The 18895-nt window shown below is 38.4% G+C and overlaps 1 long non-coding RNA gene across 4 annotated transcripts in view; it reads right to left on the reverse strand.

Annotated features, from left to right (window-relative positions):
• Nucleotides 1-18895, reverse strand: part of LOC135451883 (uncharacterized) — a 158918-nt gene that overhangs the window by 92729 nt on the left and 47294 nt on the right. The window contains exons 1-2 of one of the 4 annotated variants that reach the window (XR_010441456.1): nucleotides 9010-9073; nucleotides 8084-8137 (exon numbers count right to left, since the gene is read on the reverse strand). The exons of the other annotated variants lie outside the window; for them this stretch is intronic. This is a non-coding gene — a long non-coding RNA (uncharacterized LOC135451883). Of the gene's footprint in view, nucleotides 1-8083; nucleotides 8138-9009; nucleotides 9074-18895 lie in introns of those variants that run through there. 4 annotated transcript variants of the gene reach the window in all.

The raw sequence follows: 18895 nt of genomic DNA on the forward strand, positions 1-18895 counted from the left end.
TGTCCATACACTGAACACTCCTGTCTTCTTTCACATCTGTTACAGTCCTCAAAATCTGTGTTAACTTCTGCTACATGCAACTCCCAGAAATGCTATTCAAGAACACAAAGTCTGAGTTTTCTTCATACCTCAACCATCCAGAGAGCTGAAACCTAACCTCCAGCCCAAGAGCAATCACAGCTCTTCATAAGCAGGGGAAATCACTCAGTGCTGATATCCAAAATAACAGCACCGAGTAGAGTTTCCATTGCTGCAACCAACAGTGGAGCCCTTTAGGCAAGCAGACAAGGGCTGAGCTCAGTGCTGTGAGGTTACAGAGCTCACACTTTGCTGCTCTCAGCACAGCATGAGAGAGATGGATAGAGTTGATTTCTCTTGCTCTCCTGCCACAAGCAGAAAAAGCAACACTTCCCCAGACCCCACTGCATGGGACAGATCTTCAACAGCACAGAGTACACAGCTGAGTTACCAACTATCCCAGTTTTAAATCAGCTGAAAATCTTGACTACTCTGGAAATAGGATTTTTAAAAGAAAATATGAAAAAAATCCTTACTTTGGTGGTTCAAATGTTCCATGAAAGTAGTTATAAAGACATTATAGGATGCACTTTTAACAAAAAAGGCAGAAAGCCATGTCTCATAGCACAAAACTCCTTTTCATTCACAGAACTCTCAACATTATGAGTGCTATGAAGAATATTTTCCCTCTAAGTCAAAAACAAGTTTGCCTTTTTTCCTTTCTCCACAAATGTCAACACTTGTTCCCTTTGGGAAAGCTTGCAACTCAAACAGCTTTTCACCAAAGAAGAGGCTTACAAAAGCGGTCTTGAACTATGCTTTGAAAAATATTATCCCATTTTTCCACTAATTTGCCCCTTGTGTATAACTAAATGAATGGTTTTTGCTTGCATTTATATGGTTGGGGTTTTTTTCCTTCAGTTGTCTTTCCTCTATTGAATGTTTAAAACAGACTTCCCTTTCCCCCCCAGAATTTATATAGAACTGTGTTCAGGAGTGTACAGAAGGCAGTGGCACATCTCTCAACACATGGTGTTCCACATGTAAGACTTTACACGTGTCCATATACTGGATGTACTAAAAGTCCTCTGACAGCAACAAATTGAATTGCTGCCAGTCACTACAGCATGGCTAAAAGAAGTCTTTTACCTTCTTCCAACAACCACTTTAAAATCTATTTGGTGTTCCTGAAGTACTGCAAATAAAGAAGAAAAAAACCTGCTCAGAAAAATAAATATTATACTTTTTAAATATGAAAATAAAAAACAGCTGAAAGACCCAAATATGCTTTAAAGTTTTTTTCTCCACAGAATCTGGTTAATTCACAGTTACTGCCATGAAAAATAATGTCTCAAGAGGGAAAGAAAGAAAAAGAATGAAAACTCTAAGTATGAAACTGGTGACACATGCAGTAATCAGAGGTACACTACATGCCCTTCCTGATGGGATTACTGCTCCAGATTTGCTCCCTAAATTGGGAAGAGCTGGCTGTTCATGCTCTGCTGTCAGGTGCTATCTGATGATAGGAAGATCATCCCAGCACATCACAGCCACCAAGTGTCTTGACAAATGTCCTGCAAAACTGGGATGCTGTATTTCAGCAGTATGCCATGGAGTTTTGCCAAGTGTCTAACAGCCCTATTATTTCTCCCTGACAGGCTGTTTTACAGAGGTTATTATTTTCTGATTACAGCAAATTAAAGTATGGGTTGCTGGACAGAACAGAAGGATATTTACATTGGATCTCTGGCATCATTATAATGAGATAAAGGGCAAATACATGCCAGAAATGCTTCACTTACAGTGACACTGCAACTTGTTGTACTGTATAGTTACAAATTTAATTTAATCCTTATTTTCAATACAGTCTTAGCAAAACAAGTCTATTGCAGTCACAGTGATTAACCCTTAAGAGGCAATAGCATATACCCCTTAATTGTGAAACAAATGTATGTCTTAAGTACAGAAAATACATTGATAACAAGACCCTCATTGATTTTCAATAAAATTCAGACTGAATTCTTTCTACAAGTGTTTTATGTTGAGGAGAATTATCTCCTACTCTTGCCATTTCTCTCACTTGGTAGGCACACAGCAGTAATTTGGGAGCATTGAAGTCCTATGTAATAGCACCTTGATATACAAGCTATACAATTTTGTCTAACAATTCCCTTTCCTTTGGACTATGTGTGGAAAATGGTATGGAGTGGGCAGAGTCAGTCCCAGAGGTGTATCATGCAACAAAGACAAGGATGCATTCAAGAGGGAATAATGGTACAGCAAATGGAATTCTTTCTCTTCCACAACAAAATAGCAGGAGCTTGTTTTTCTGCTTTGCATTCCTCCTTAGGACCCACAAGTTCCATGTGTTCAGTACATAGCACTCTCTCCTCATATGTTGCTGTGCTCAGTAAACAAGTATATATTGTTTTCTAATTTCAAAGAGAGCAGCCTAACAGTAAATGGTAATTAAAACATAATTTTTCTGGCCCCATATCTATTTGCATAAAAATTAAATCTTCATGACATTTGTCGTTTGCAACAATACAGTAAAATAATGCTGCATAGAAGAGAAACAGAGCATACATCTGTTGCATTAACCATGGGAAATGAAGAATGGCACATATGTTAAAGATTATTACTGATCAAATTACATAGAAATCTAGGCTCATAGTAATAATAAAGAGCAAACTGAAAAACCTATCAAGGGTCAGATCTGAAATCTAAGTCAAAATATAATAACCTTTCCATACTAGTCTGCAATTCATTGCTTCTGGCAGAGATCAGTACTGTGGACCAGAAACAGAACATAATGTTGTTGGTTCTGAGGCTGAACTTCCTGTTTAGGTGTTAATGGTTATAAAATTTATTTTATCTTGGCAAAGATATTTCTGATCTGCCCTACTTTTATGTAAGTTGCTGGTATTGTCCTTTCTCATAGGCAGATGTTACTGCCCACAGCACATACAACAAGACTGAACATTCTTACCTGCAAGTTGATTTTTTTTCCTATGTGCAATCCCCAACAACATATTTTTATTTCTAAATGTGTGCCTTTCCAGCTACATGCTTACAGTATCTTGCAAAAAAGGATTTCAGTGTTGGATATAGTATTTCTGTACTATTTTAGTATAAATACTGGTGCAAAAATGCAACAAAAAACAGTTTAAGCACGTAATAAATAAAGTACTGCAAATGAAATTACTGCTTGTATATCCTCTGGGATCCCAGCCACAAATACCAGGAAAACAGTTTGAGAGGCAGCCACAGAAATAGAAAGTTGGATATCAGATTAAAAATAACCCAGAACAAATGAATAGCAATGTTATTTAAAGTTACATTTAAGAACAAGGTTGTTTTATTCTGTAGTGTTAACCACATAAGTCAGATCTCACCATGAAAAGAGAACTAGCACCAGCAGCACACAAAAGCCATTAGAAGAAACACCAGTGGTAAGATTTCCATGAAAACTGAAAAAGAAAATAAAACATGTAAAAACACAGACTTCTGTAGAGAAAGAAACTCATGGCAGTATAATAAAATGGATGTGATTTTGAATATTTGTCATTGTAATATTGTGGGATTTTGTCACCACAATCTTTCTGTAAACTGAAAAGCAGGTGCTTGACAGGGTCACTAGCTATACTGAGAGTTGAAACTTTATTGAAAACAAAAATATGCAAAGGTGAGCAGCAGAAAAAGGAATAAATTAATAGCAAATTTTATCCACAAAATTACTGCAAAGCAACTCTAATAATAAACTGGCTAGGATGAGATCTAGTTACCATAAAAGTAACATTATTACATAAAGCTGGACTTGCCATATTGGGCTGCAGCTGTAATTCAACATCACAAATGTTCTGCCTCTGACAGTGATTTCAAGCAGTTCTCTAGAGGCAGCCATAATCCCCAAATTTATAAGTACAGATTACTCTGCCCATAGGTATTTTTACTTAGATCCCAATGGCTGTATTTTCACCACAAATTAAGATGTGCCCAAGAATATTTTCAGCACTGGACACGTTCTCCATGCATGTGGTTAACAGAGGAGGTAAGAGAGCCATGAGAGGAGCCTTGGCCCCTCTTTCCTGCAGGGATTGTTTACTCTAACCACATCATTTGGGTATCCTAGGTGCAGCAATGAAATACCTCTCAAGCAGGTGCCTCAGAAGACCTATGGAGCAGGACATCACCTTAGTGAGGAGCTCAAAGAAGCTTCATACTCATATCCGGACCAGCCAAGCACCTAAACCCTTTGTCCAGCCCCCAGCCCATACTTTAACACGATGACAAATATTTAAGTACATCATATACAATCTATGTAAGTTATCTTCACTTCTCAACAATGCTCAAGTAATGCTGTTGGAAAAGTGACCCAGGTAAACAATTTCAGCCATCCAACTGCACTGACAGGGTCAGATTCAACTTTTTTTCTTTTTCTCAAGTGCAAAGAGTTTCTGAGAAGGCGGAAAAAACTGATTAAGGCCAATCCCAGTAAAACTGGTCCCCAAAATATTTCTATCCATTCCATAAAAGCCTGTACACACTTCAAAAATCTTTCCTTAAAACCAGAATTGTGTATGTCTTGGGGGAAAGGGCTTAATCTCAATCTAAACCAACATGGCAGCATAGCAGGCAATCTAGAGCAAAGTGGGAGCTAAAGACATTAGGGCACATCCAAAGCCCGACCCTCAGTTAGTACAAACCAGCACTATCTTCATTAACTTCTTTGGCTCAGAATCATCTTCCAGGCTTACAGCACGCAGAGCACACGTGACTTCCTCCATCAAACTTTTCACAAGCCAAATCTCAGCCTCACCCACCTCCTTGTCCCACAACCCCTCAGCTGCATCCTGTTCCAACGCAGCTGGGCTTCATTACTGCACCCTCCTCAGCGCTGTGAAAGCACGTCCTGCACAAGGCTCAGCCCTCCTTTGCTCCTTTCTTCATGCTAGAGAAGCTTGAAAGCACCACCTAATGGCACAAGTAACATTCTGAATATTAACTTTCTAATCAAGTTTCTTGAGTGTTCCACCATAGGGAAATACAGCTTCACATAAGTAATTTTAGTGGCCACTGCCCAGAGAATGCAAGGTAGAAAAATAGGAAATATTCTTTTATCCCACATCAAGGAAAAGGCATTGAACTTTACCAAGACATATTTATGCAAAAACATATCTTTCTATATTGTATGTCAGAGTTCACAGATACCCTCAATTTGGCTCACATATGGAGTTCATTAGTGCAGTGACCACAATTCCACATCTGGATTTAGAAGGAACTGAGTGAACTGTATTGTAGAGAAATTAACAAGAACACTTCTACTGTCAACTGCACATGAAAAAAAAAATTTGCTGAACAAAACATTTTAAGAGCTCAGCTGTGTGCTGCCTTATATCAATAATACTGACTAAACAGAAACTGGAACAACAGGAAGCTGTGTGATTGCTTACTTTACCCAGAGTTTACCACTTGGCTACTGTAATGTTCTCAGCTACTTTCAAGAGAACAAACTACATGAAAAACTGTGATTTCATTCACGTTTGGAGTGGATTTTGGCAGGACACTGCAGATTGCTGTGGTCAGTCTCTGGCTCTGAAGCAATCTGCCTGTTACTCTATTCAATCCTGAGCAGAAGACAAACACCCTCCTGCACCCATCCACTCTGTAAACAGCCAGAACAGGAGTCAGTGGCCTGTGCATGCCTATTTACATACTTTTGCTTTTATTATCCAAACATGCCTACATGTGGTGTATCAGAATAGCACTGATATTGCTCCAGAACCATCCAATATCTTTATCTTTGTAAAAAGAAATTACACAAGAGGAACAGATGATATTCTATTGCTAGTTAGTAAGAATGATATATTCCCATCTAGAGAGGGGTTTTTAATGCAAAAAACATCATATTATAATAATATAATTCTTCTGCAGGTAGAGAAATCAAGAAAAGAAGAAATTAAAACATATAATCACATTCCACAGCAAGTCAGTAGATCTAGAAACAATTCAGTATCCCAGCACTGTTCCAAACCCTGGAGTTTACAATGAAATCTATTTTTGTTTGACTCCTCCATAATAACTATTTCTTAGTTTCATATTTGCTTTGTTTGACATTTTTGTCCTGGTTGCACAGAAGAAACAATAACTAAATTATTAGAGAAGCAATGTGAGCCTGGTATAATTCATGATCAATCAACAGTGAAGAAGTCCAATCCCTTTGTTACAGATTGTAACATTTTTAAACATTTTTAAACATGTTTTGACTTTTCTATAGGATTTTCTGTTTATGTGCACTAAACCACAACAATATTAAGCATACTGAGTACTGTTTATTTATCTTGTATTTAAGAAGTGCTTGCTGTGTTTATGTTTAAATCAGATAACACAGATGGCTTCCCCTCCACAACTCTGCAATAAATCTAAATAGTAACTCCCCATTTATTTTTACTGTTTTGACAAGAATCCTTTGAAATTATCATGTATTTTATTTAAAGGATTTTTTTCCTGCTTTCCCATGTTTAAAGAAATCTCCTGGGAGGGGAAAAAAGGCACTTTGAAAATGAAGAAATTCCATTAATAGAAAAATATTTTAAAATGATAAAAAGGGAGTGGATTCAGAACTTAGTATTTTTTGCATAGATTGAGCATAAAGGTTTGTTCATTTTTTCTTGATTTTTATTTTTTTAACTAATATAAACTGGGCTAGTAGGAACTAATTTTTTGCTCAGATTTTATAGAATGCATTTTAACTGAAGAATGAGCTTCCATTGAATGTTAAAGCCTGTTTTTGTTCCAGCTTTACCAGTTCTATGGTATGATTATCCATGACTTAGTAGACAGAGGACTGGAAACTGGAAAATCCATGTTCTACTTTGCTTCTGTCCCTGTCTGTTGCTTCATGCCAGTTTCTGTAAAATTCATTGACATTATAAAAGGAATACATTCATTTTTGCCTGTCCAAATTTCGTGATAAAGCACAAACATACCAGTTATTTGAATAAGTAAGACAAAGTCCTCAGCTCCATCATGGCATAGATCATGTCTCTATATAAGACAATTTCCACCCCATGTGCCTCTAAAGCCACAAATTTCATGTGCAGCAGCCAAGAGCCAGGGCTTCCCAAGGCTTTGTGAGCCACCAAAAGAAGCAGCAAAAGAAAGCAGCAGGTCAGATTGTTGTACTTTGGACCTGGTTAGCATAAAAGGTTTGATGATCAGGGTGCCTTGGTAAGAACAGAGCTTTGAAGATTGCAAGAATGTTGAATCAAGAAAGAAGACTGAGTCAACTTCAACAAGCAAGAGATGTTGCAAAATGTATAAGTTTGTTTATGTGATGATTAACCCAATCATTGTAGTAAAACATTACTAGCCTTCCTAGGATAGCATATAGGCACATGTAGCCCACAAGAAATCGGGGTTCTGAGCAGCCCCACTCAGCCTCCCTGCTTCTCTCCATCACCAGTATCACACCCCACAGGACAGCTCTGGTGCAGCCTCCTGTCCAGAGGCAGAAATGCAGCACCACACGAGGTAATGGAGGGAGACCAAGCTTCATCAGGTTTATTGCTCAGAAAGCGCTCAGGTGCTGAAGAGAATCCACAAAAGAGATATCACACACATTGCAGACTTTTTATTGTTTGTATTGATACAGGGCAGGATGGCTGGTGGTAAGCAATTTCTTATCCTTTAAAGTATTTACTCAGCTCTTACAACTATGAAAATGGGCATTACACTGGAAAGTGACCCAAGAACAGAAAATTTACAAACCATATAGAGAGTATATAGAGCTCAATGTCTGCGTGGGCATACATGCTTGCCACCATTCGTATTTCCATGTTGCCAGGAGCCAGCAAGACTGCTGGCAGGGCTGATTCCTTTTCCATAATACATTTTCCCCTCATGAATCAATGCTTATGATTTCATTTTAGCCAGCTTTGAGGGGGTTAGAAGCAGCAACTGGTCTATAAAGTCTCCATTATTCTAAACATATAAAGGAACTAAATACCAATTTTTGTCTTTCCTGGTCTAAAAGGGTTTTTTATTTAATAGTAAAGTAGTGTACCTGAGAGTCCATCCTTTAATATCACTCCATCTGATCAAATACATCCCGATTTTCCTGATTTAAACCAATATGAGAATTGAATCAGATTAATCTTGGCAAAACATACTTAAAGCTCCTTGGAGCTGAACAGATTACATATGGTCTGTAAGAAGCAAAAATTAAGACATCACATCTAAAAAAGAGACAGAACAACTCCCAGGTTCTATCTCAGCTGAAATCTGCACGTTTGCTAAATGACCAGAGTTCAGAGCATTGGCACAGACATCACAGTCTCCTAACGCTTTTACTTCTGAAACAACCTGCATGCATTTGCCCCAACCAGTGAGGATAGGGAAGCTTCCCAGTGTAAGAAACAAAGTTTATTTCACTTTGCTTAAGATATTTTAAAAAAAAATTGAAAAACCAACGAAACTGTACAGGAGTGTTAAAGCATTCTGACAATTCAAATAAGGAGCTAAATTTTTAACTCTTTAGGTTCCTCCAGTTTTTGAAGTGAGGAGGGAGATTTTCTATTACCTCAAAGGAAAGCAGCCTTAACTCTCACTGAGTTTGGGTGAAGACTGGGCACTAAAACCTCCAAATGGACATAGAAGAGAACAAATCCTTTCTGGTCAGACCAAATGCACTCCACAGAAACCACTGTGATGGCAAATTATAACACTAGACACTTCACACATATATACAAAAACAACAACAAAAATTACACATTTTCATGGGAACTGAAACTAAATCATTAATTTCATTCTAGTTTGCTAAATTTTCTCCAACAATAAGTTTTCACAATATCATATGACAAAAATTTCATAAGCCCATTGACTAACACTTCTATGCATTGACAAATACATTTTGGTTTGCACCCAATGCCTTAGAAGGAAACAATGCCTTAAAACAAGTGATAGCATCTGTAATAATGCAAGGATTTGTACCTCACTCTGGGAGCTCCAGCTTCAGGTTGAGTCTCTCATAATGGGATTCAAGATTGTCCTAATTACTGCCCTGCAATATTCCTGGATGGGCACAATGAAAACAGATCTATGACTCCATGAAAACAGATCATCTAGATGGCACAAAATTTGTAGAAATTTGATACAGAGGAAAAAGAAATTACCTGAAAAAAAAAAAAGTGGTCACAGAAGGCCACCATTAACTCATCATAAAAAGAAAAACACTGGCTATAGTTATTCAGAGAATGTAGCTCACCAAGAATAAGTTTTCTAAATAGCTGAGATATCTTATGCCAAAAAGGAAAACTCATTATTTTAAAGTTGGCCAGGTCAGTGGAATACATGTTTGGAAAGATATCAGCTGTGTAGAAATAATGAAATCTTTCCATCCTCTTTAAAGGGGGAATGGATATTTAATATCAGTATATTTAGTTCAGATAAATTTTGCCATGGAAAAACCTTCTCAGGTATTTTCTGGGTTGTTTCTATTGGTTGCCTCCTTTTCCTTTTATAATGTTTATGTCTCTCCCTTTCTCTGAGTGTTACAACTTCACTATAAAGATCAGGTATTGCTTAACAGTTAAATGATCCTATTCCAAATATTTTGACAAACTTCTGGAAGAAGCACTTGAAGAGGCCCATGCAATTCAGTGCCAAACCCCCTCCTACTTCCATGCTCAGCAGAGGAGCTGGCAGGACACACCAAAATTACAGACATGCCACACAACTTCATAAGAACTCCCTCTTGAAGCCCCTTTTAGAATTATTGTGCATTGCTCCATCAGCCTGCAAAGCAAGCTGCTCTTAAATGAAAGATTGGGGTGGTGGTGACAGCATCCTTATGGGTATCATAAACTCTTTATGACACTTCCATGGATACCTCCTAGGTTATTTTATAGTTCTGCCACTAAAAGCAAAACTTGCACAAATAGACTTCAGTTGGTAATACAAGATAGTAAAGCACAAAGCCTAAGAGAACCAGATGCAATTTCATCTTTAAAGCATTCCGTTGACTTTATGGATTTTAGAATTTACTATTTGATTTTATTGCACAGCAACAAGGACTACATGTGAAGCAAGAACCCTTTCATAAAAGGCCACATACATCATACACATCCTTTTATACCATTTCTACAATGTCTTAATTTAGAACAGTTTAGTAAAAAAAGGCAGATCACTACATGAAGATATGCATCATGGCAAATAGCTCTAATGATTCAGCACTGATAATGTCAGAATTGTATGTTCAAAGGCCTCTCCACAATTAAGCTCTGTTTTAAGCCTTGTAGAAGCTATTTTAGCACATGCAAACACCTCTTAAGAGGCCTCTTAGCCAGGAAATTACATTGGCTGTTCACTATTGAGTACAGCTCATGAGACCACAGGACTGCAGAACAGAGAGCACCTTCTTGTACCCTGAGTAGGGTTTCATGTTTCCAGGGCTGGAATACACTTCACATGTGTGAACCACTTTGCCTTCCGAGTAGGAGTACAGCAAGGGCTCTCCTTTAGTTACATGGATTTTGGCCAATGGGATGCTGACAGAACCAGCATTTGAGAAGTTTTAGTTTTCTGCATATTCCCAGAAAGAGGGGAATCTTTAAACCATCTCTTATCCTAGTTGAAATGAAGGTAAAACGCCTGAGTGCCTCTTTGCTTCCAGATATTTATTAGGCTGACTTTAGAAAACCAGGCAAAATAACAGATGAAAGTGGGTTGGACCCATTTTTTTAACAACTTTTGTTAGCAACAAGTTTCCATAACTGTTCCCCAGAAAATCTATCAATTAATTTTTTTAATCATCATCGCCAGCTTGCAGATGCATGCATAAGTAGCAGAAAAATAATTTCCTGCATCACACAACAGAGAAGACAAAATGCACAGAAGAGAAGACTTGGGATTTGCAGATCTACACTGAAATCCCCATCACTGACACTGCTGGCTGATGGTACCTGTGCCCTCCCTGCTCTCCTCACAAGGCATCAGAGCGCACAGTCCCTGCCTTCAGCCCTAACAGAAGGGCCAGGTGTCAGCCATAAAGAGTTAGGAAAGTAGAAGTGGCTTTTTCTTTTTTCCTCAAAACAGCACATGCAAAAATTGACCAAGACTATGTTTCACACAGGAAGCTCCTGCTCTCCAAAGCATAGGACCTCTAACATAAAAGTTCCCTGAAATACATCTTCCTTTCTTTAAAAAAATACGAAAACAGATTCTCTAAGAATTCAATAAAAAATTCTAATTAAAATCTTCCATGATTTTTTGGTTTCAGACAGGGAACCATCACAGAATGCAGCAGCACACTAAAATATGACAACGTGGCAGCCATCTAAAAAGAGCCACAGGAACCAAATATCCAGCTCCTGGTCCTGAGGGCTGCCCACAGCTCCAGCTCTCTAATCATCCTCTTGGTACTTACAGTTAACTGCACCAAAAACCTTGATCTTGTTCAAGTCAGTGGCATAAGTCCCAAGCCTCTGCCCTTCTGTAGCTCTCTGGCCCCAGTGTAGCTTGGGGATATTTCACTAAAAGCTCTGAATGCTTCAAATGTGCCTATCACAATCCATCAGAAGGACAAATTTATATTTCTCCTAAATGCCTGGTATTAATCACATGAAGTAAGAATAATTCACCCCATAAAGCTGTTCAGGAGCTAAGTGGTTCTCCCTGGAAACACCAGCTTTATTGTGTTTGGGGTGTGGGAGAAAGCCTTAAAACATCAGCTTCTGGATTGAATTTGGACACTTTCTGAAATAAAATCTCATCTCCCTCACTGAATTTAATAATTGATCCAAATGCTTCTCTTGAAAGCTATTTTTCTTCTGCCCCAGCCAAAATTACCAAGAGTCCTGAATCATCCATTCACTTCTCCATTTTTCACACATTTAAACTTAAATCTCATAACAGTTTACGTCTGATGCCAAGGGGAAATGACCACACTACTCTGATGGATTGTCAAAGAAGAAAAGCATCAGTTTAACTTTATAGTGTTTTCTGAGAACAAAGTCATCCCTTTAAAGGTTTTAACAAAGGTTCCACTTGGAAATATATATTTTTTAAAATTTGTACTCTTAATTAAATGCTGGCAGTGTTCCTGGTAATAATGCAAGAAAAAAATCCTATCAGGCTGTCTTCAGTGTATGAATTAGCAGCTGTCCCTCAATGAATCAAAATTCCCTGATACCAACCAAGAAAAAAAAATCAGAAAACACACTGTATTTCCAAAAAAAGTACTTTGCTTTACTATACAAGCACAAAAATAGATGAGTTCTTTATCCAAATTAAAATGTCCACCCACACTGTAGCTGAAGTAAGTAATACTTCTGGAAACAGGGGTGTGGAATATGTGGAAGTTTGGCAATTCTGTATTCTATAAACACACTCTGTGTGTAAGGCAGCTGTAGGGTCTTCCCAGCCACAGCACAGATGGGACATTGACAAGGACTTCAAATTGACTAAATTTCTGTGACTCTCAAATAGCAAGAAAATTGCTAAAGGCTTTCTTTCCTCTTTAACATCTCATGTCTGATATGCCGCTGCTCTGCTCAGTTGCACAGCACAAGCAGAATTCCACTAACCCATTCCCATACATGGGTAGAAGCTCTGCCATGCTTACTGTAGGTACAACAAGAAATCCAAAGAATTTTAATTTCTTGCTCTGCTCCTAATAATAAACATTCTTGTACCTCTTTTAAAAGCAGACAATTTACATTACTCTTTTAATGCCACCGGTCCCATGACTCTAAACCTTTATCTGCATCACTACTCTCAAACATATTACTGACATTTAATACTTATGGGAAAGGGAAATGCCTTGACCTCTTCCATGAGGAAGTTGTTCATCACTGGATTTTATCCAAGGGGAATGTTAACAATGATACAGAAAAGTGGCTAACCATTTTTCTTAAATATAAAAAGCATCTCCTCTTAAGAATTTGCTTCCGTCTTACTGTGAGAAATACACTAAAAGGCCACATATTAACCTTAGTTTGTTTGCATGAACTCTTATCTTCAAATGTGGACATACAGCTCTGAAATTATTCTACCTGACAGCTGAGGGATTGCCCCAATATGTCGACTCAAGAAAAAAGTAAGATTTAAACTGATTGTGTGAGGAATGGAATCAGGCCCCTGTGCATAGGCTGCAAACATACTGCACATGGCAGCACTGTGAGAAGTTCTTGGGAAGAGCATACAAACACTCTCTAGAGCCCCTCTGCTTTGCCCTACCTATGATTTACCTCCATTAGGAATGCCAGAGGACACATCACTGCCTATTCCCTCTAACATCCCAGCAGATACAGGCAGCAGCCTCTGTCTCCCTCCCAACAACATTCCTGAGGCTGCCAAACATTTGGTTGGCTTTTCTGACCACCACACACCGACACGGCAATTTCAGGGAACAGTAAATGATGGTTTAATGACCTCTTTCCTGAGTTTTACCTGCCACCTCCAAGTCCAAAATCATGCAGGTATGTGTGATTTACCTGTGCTGCTCTCCCTGAAGCTTTATTTGCTATCTTTTTACCCACTCACACAGTCACGAAGAGTTCCCTCCCCATGTGCTCTGAGAGACAGTCAAGGCACTGTGGTCACAACACGGATGGGTTAAGAAATATCTGGTAACTGAGTGGAAAAAATGGATAAAGAGAAATCCACAGGGTTGTTCTTGTTATAAATGAGAACTTAGTTCAGAGTCATAATAGGCAATTATTATTTTATTATTAGACTGGTAAATTATGAATTTAATAAAATAGTCATTCCTTTCATGCACTAAGTGTCTAGGACTCACAGTTGAAGGAATAAATCAAGTTTGCTACATCTAGAACACTTAGTAAAAATAAAAATAATTTATTTCTTTTTGTCTATGAAATCTCAGAAATGAGATAGTGGCATTAGTCTAGAAAAGGTGACACAAGCCACTTGTTACTATTACCATACTCTTTATTTGGCTAGTGTTGGGGAGAGAACAGGTCACTTTTGCAAACCTCATGGGCCTCTGTTAAAAAAAAGAACTCGAACTCTGTCTCCACAGCTGCTCACACAGTGAGTACCCACCACAGGCAGGTCAGTTCCTACATTCTGACTTTGGCCACACTTGCACCACCTAAGGTTAACTTGGACAGCAGCTCATACACAGCACAACAGGGTCAAATACAGGTCCCATGATAGTGCCCCACAGAAACAATAAATAAAACAGGAAAATGTGACCCACAGTGTGAGGTTTGGCAGCCTTTTATAGCTCCATCCCTGCAGTGCCCTGGGAAAGGCAGAGCCAGGCTCCCAGTGCAGGGTTGCAGGGGGACCCTCAGGAGGGAAGGTTCCTCTCCTCTGCTGCTCTCCCAGGACAGTAACCCTGCTCTCTCTCACACCCATCGTGCTGTAAAACACAGCAGAGCCACAGAAGACTCTCACTAGAATTTCGAAAGTTCATTTAATCCATTTTGGAGTCTCTTGGTCTCTCTCCATTACTTTGCCTTTACTATCCAACTCTGATTAAGAAGAAGGTGCTCTTTAAGAACTTTATAATAGGAAAAAAGAGCCAAAAGACAATTTTCTCTTTTACCATACTAGAAAGGAATTAATTTGCTCAGCTTTGAAACAAATAATTTTATGGGTGTTAAATGAAGTTAAGTCCTTATTTACCAATAGAGATGTTTACACAAATGAAGGCAGATTACACAATAAAAATGTCCAGTTATACCCCTAAATAATGTCAAATTACAAGATTTTGCTCTTTGGGACCTATTTTGCAATATGTTTAATAACTGCTGTACTACAATATATTTAAAATCTTTTGCTTTCTAAAGCATTACTGGTACAATGTCTCCCATATTTTAAAATTGAATTATTCAGCAATTCATTAAATAAATCAGACAAATCAGATTCTAGCACAGCATGTAGTAGAATAGACTCCAGTCACTGGTATTTATGATGCTTTGCAATTGAAAGTAAACAGGCTTTGCCCAATTATATTTATGATCTTTTATTATTTTTAATCTCATCTATATACATAGCAGCTGTTTATACAAACAGTAGCTGTCAGGTCATGTTAGAAATCAATGTGTCAAAAGTATATAAAAAGGTTTTTATATAGGGCTGTATAAAATTACATATATACACAACTCACTTAAACATTTGCATTAGCAGTTGTTTTTCAACAGATTGTCAAGAGGTATGAACCTATTAATTTAGGATTAAGTCTGTTAGTATAGCATGAAATCACTTTATCAGCCTCCTCAAATACACCAAATTATTTTATAGCTAATGAAAACCATTCACACTGAGATTTTCTGCAAATCTCCTTCGCCTGCAAATGAAAATATGATTAGACACAGCACCATGTAATACTTGGGAGGCAAGGACAAATGTAAATGTGTGAAGTGTGAAATAAACGTAGCAGAACATGAATCCCCCACTCCTGGCAGCTGTTTGGTGGCAGCATTGTGTGTGTGACAGCAGGGACAGCACAGTGTCCTCAGAGGCAATGAGACATTTCCCAAAGCGCAGAAATGAGTCACAGCTCCCAGCCCCAGGACAGACACCGTGGGCACAGGATGCATCACTGGCTCGGGGAAACCAGGGAGCAGGGATTCCAACCAGCAACAGCCACTTCCACACCCAGGTGGAGAAGCAGTATTGGTCTGCATCACTACCAGAATTGTGTGAGTCATCATTGGAGCTGATGTAGCAATGTATTATACCTTGGTGTTTGTAGCTAGAAATGGAGCACTGAAGCCCTTTCTTGTCTCCTTTAGAGCAATCTATAATTGACTATATTTTAGCAAGTAAAAATCAAAAAAAATTTAAAATAGAACTTCTTTCTTTTATCAGCCAGAAGCTGTTTTCATTGCTGACAAGGGAATAAAGCAACACAACAAAGCTGGGATGACTACAGCAGAGAATCCACCAAGAGCTTCTAGTGGAGCCTGAGAGAGCAAGACATGCACGTAAAACCTACTGCCAGAAAGGCCAAAAGACACATCCAGCACAGAAGGGGAGCAAATGTCAAGAAGCTTTTGTGAGAAGGGAAATGATGCACAAGGTGCACCAAAATACATGTGATTCACACTGCCTAGAAAGATCACTGGGGAGTGACCTGACTCATCAAGCAGAGAGGAGCTGGTTCAGCTGCATCATCACCCATTATTTAATGCACCATAGCGCACAACTGGAAGGAAAACATCAATAATAACAGGGTTTGTGTTTGAAACAGAAAATGGTGTTTGTCCTGCATAACTCAAGGGAGGGGATTTATCAGCTCACCAGGTTTTACTTTCTGTTGGAAGCACAGGGAAGAAAAAATAAAAACAGAATGATGCATGCTTATCAGAAGACAAGAAACCTGGAAATCTCTGAAGGGTTAGCATTGGCAAGACACTTTCCTTATTAGCCATACACACATTCTGAATGTCATGCAAATGCAATCTTTGACTACAGAGACCAGTCCCATATTTTCACTCATCAAAATAATGAATTAAAGCCCAGAATTATTCTAATAATAAAAATGTCATGCACTCTTCAACAGTAACATTAATAAAAGATGCAGAAAAAACAACTGCGCATTTAACCAGGCCATGATCAAATGGCAGACAAAAGTAATTTGTATATTGTTTAAACACTTTTTCTGCATTCCAAGAACAGTTTTAATGGGGCACCACGATGATTTTTGACACTTTGGGATATCATAAGCCTATATCGTATTCAGACATTTCAACTACTCTTATGGTCATGAGAATTTAGATAAGAGTTGTTCTTGGAAAATTTGGACCTCCTATTCTGTAGCTAGGAAATGTCAGCTTTTTTCTTCATTAATTCTCCAACAGCAGGCAAAAATAACAATAAACTGCCAGTCAGCTATGTTATTTCAGAGAGACTGAATGGATTCTTAAGAAAGGAACATATATTAGTGAGAATAGATGCAAATTATCTCCAGTATACACACTCTTGAGGGTGTGAATGGGAAGAAGGAAAAAGTTACAGAGAATGCTGAAAGGCTTGTTTTATGAGGGTTTTTTTAAAATTTTTTTTAAGGAGATGGAATCTTATAAACACTTTGCTCACAATCAGCCTGTTTCACTTTGAAGCCAAGTGCCATACTTTAACCATTTTTAAAAATAATTCCCATAAAACTGGTATTTATTGACAGTAGTTATATGTGCATTGTGTTGTATTTGCATCATTTATTCTTCAGGACAACCATCCCTCAAGTCAGTGCAGAAAAATGTGTATAGGCTAACAAAAACAAACAAAATATTATATAGCTCACAGGATGTGGCGAGATTCAGTCAGGAGGACACTTTTTATTTTTCTAGAAACTCGCATAACACACTGATTTTCTGCAAGTTAATTCCTGACAGCAAGCACAGCCAAAGAAATGTCTTTTCAGGTCAGGAACTTCTCCATGTAGAACAGTAAACACTGCACAGCTCTAGCCTAGAGATACAACAGTATTTAATGATGCAAATAGAAACACTAAGAGAGAGAAAAACAGGACAAAAGCATCACAAGAGAAAGAATGAAATGTAGACAAATTCTATTTAATGTACATTTCTATGATTCCTGGATATAAAAGAACCTAACTCCCAGAGTAAAACTGATTGAAAGGCCAAAGTCAAAGAGATCTGCAGTGGGAACATCTATGTCAGGCAGTTCTTCCAGAAACCAAGCCCAAACATTTTCCTACAGCCACCTTCATGCTAAACTTAATGGCAAATTCTGCCTTGATTCCAAGGAACCATAAGGCTCTCTAGGCCATGTTAGTCTGGGCAAAGCCAGGACTCACAATGGTCAGGTTGTGCTTTGTGTGTCTATTTTTAAACCACACAAGCTGAAGGTCCACTGGCATAAGGACGGGATTGCATTGGCACTGAAGGAGGAAGACCATGATTTAGTGTAAAGTTCCAATGACAGACAGACAATTCACCAAGGGAGTCACATCACTGCAGCTGGAGTGCAGAAGGGAGCCCAGAGAGAGGGAGGGACCCTCAACTACACACTGAAATAACTGTGAGGCTCAGACGAACTCAGGTGACCTGGAGGGAAATTTTCACTGTTCAGAAGGCAACAAAACACATGGCTGTTTGCTAACACGATGTACTCAGCCCTATATTTTAAAAACATTTTGTCTTTTATTTGCAGAAAACTTATTATCAAAACCAGCAAGCCATCAGCTCAGAATGAGTCATCACAGCAGCTACAAAAAGGACAGGATTAAAAAAAATACATATGCATGTATCCAAAGTTAACACCCAGGCATGGTAACTAACACAAAAGAACATTCACACATTGCAAGATGTTGTCTGTGCACAGGGCTGCAGAATAATGAAATATTAAGAAATTCCATGTGGAACAGATTTTCAAGAGAACATTGTGAAAGGTATATCTTCCAAAAATTTGTTCCGTAAGTGAGAAGAGCTTTTGCCTAAAACTGATTTCACCATTCCATCAGGACTCATTAGCAAAAGATTTAGCAATAGCCTGTGAGATGCCCCCTTACACAGAAGTGATTCAGTTTCACAGTGCATTCACACCCACATTCTGCACAGGAAATAGATTCACTGTAAAGAACCACATCCATTCTGTTACTGAGGTCAAGTATGAATTTTCTGAGGCTGAAGAACAGAATACAGCAACCACTTTCTGTGCATTTCTAATCTTTAGACAAGCTCTCACTTGTCAGTGTTACTTCCTCTGAATTTGATAATATTTGTAGAAGTGGATTCTTTCCTTTGCCCTTGGCTCTTGCTGGTGCTGCCACTGACCACCTTGGCAAACCCATCTGACACTGTGGCTGTGACCACTGCACTGAATTAACTCAGTAAGAGAACAATGCAACATATGTCTTGACAAAACACTTGTGAATAAGAGG

The sequence above is a fragment of the Zonotrichia leucophrys genome, chromosome 9, assembly GCF_028769735.1.
Source record: "Zonotrichia leucophrys gambelii isolate GWCS_2022_RI chromosome 9, RI_Zleu_2.0, whole genome shotgun sequence".
Taxonomy (NCBI): Eukaryota; Metazoa; Chordata; class Aves; order Passeriformes; family Passerellidae; genus Zonotrichia; species Zonotrichia leucophrys.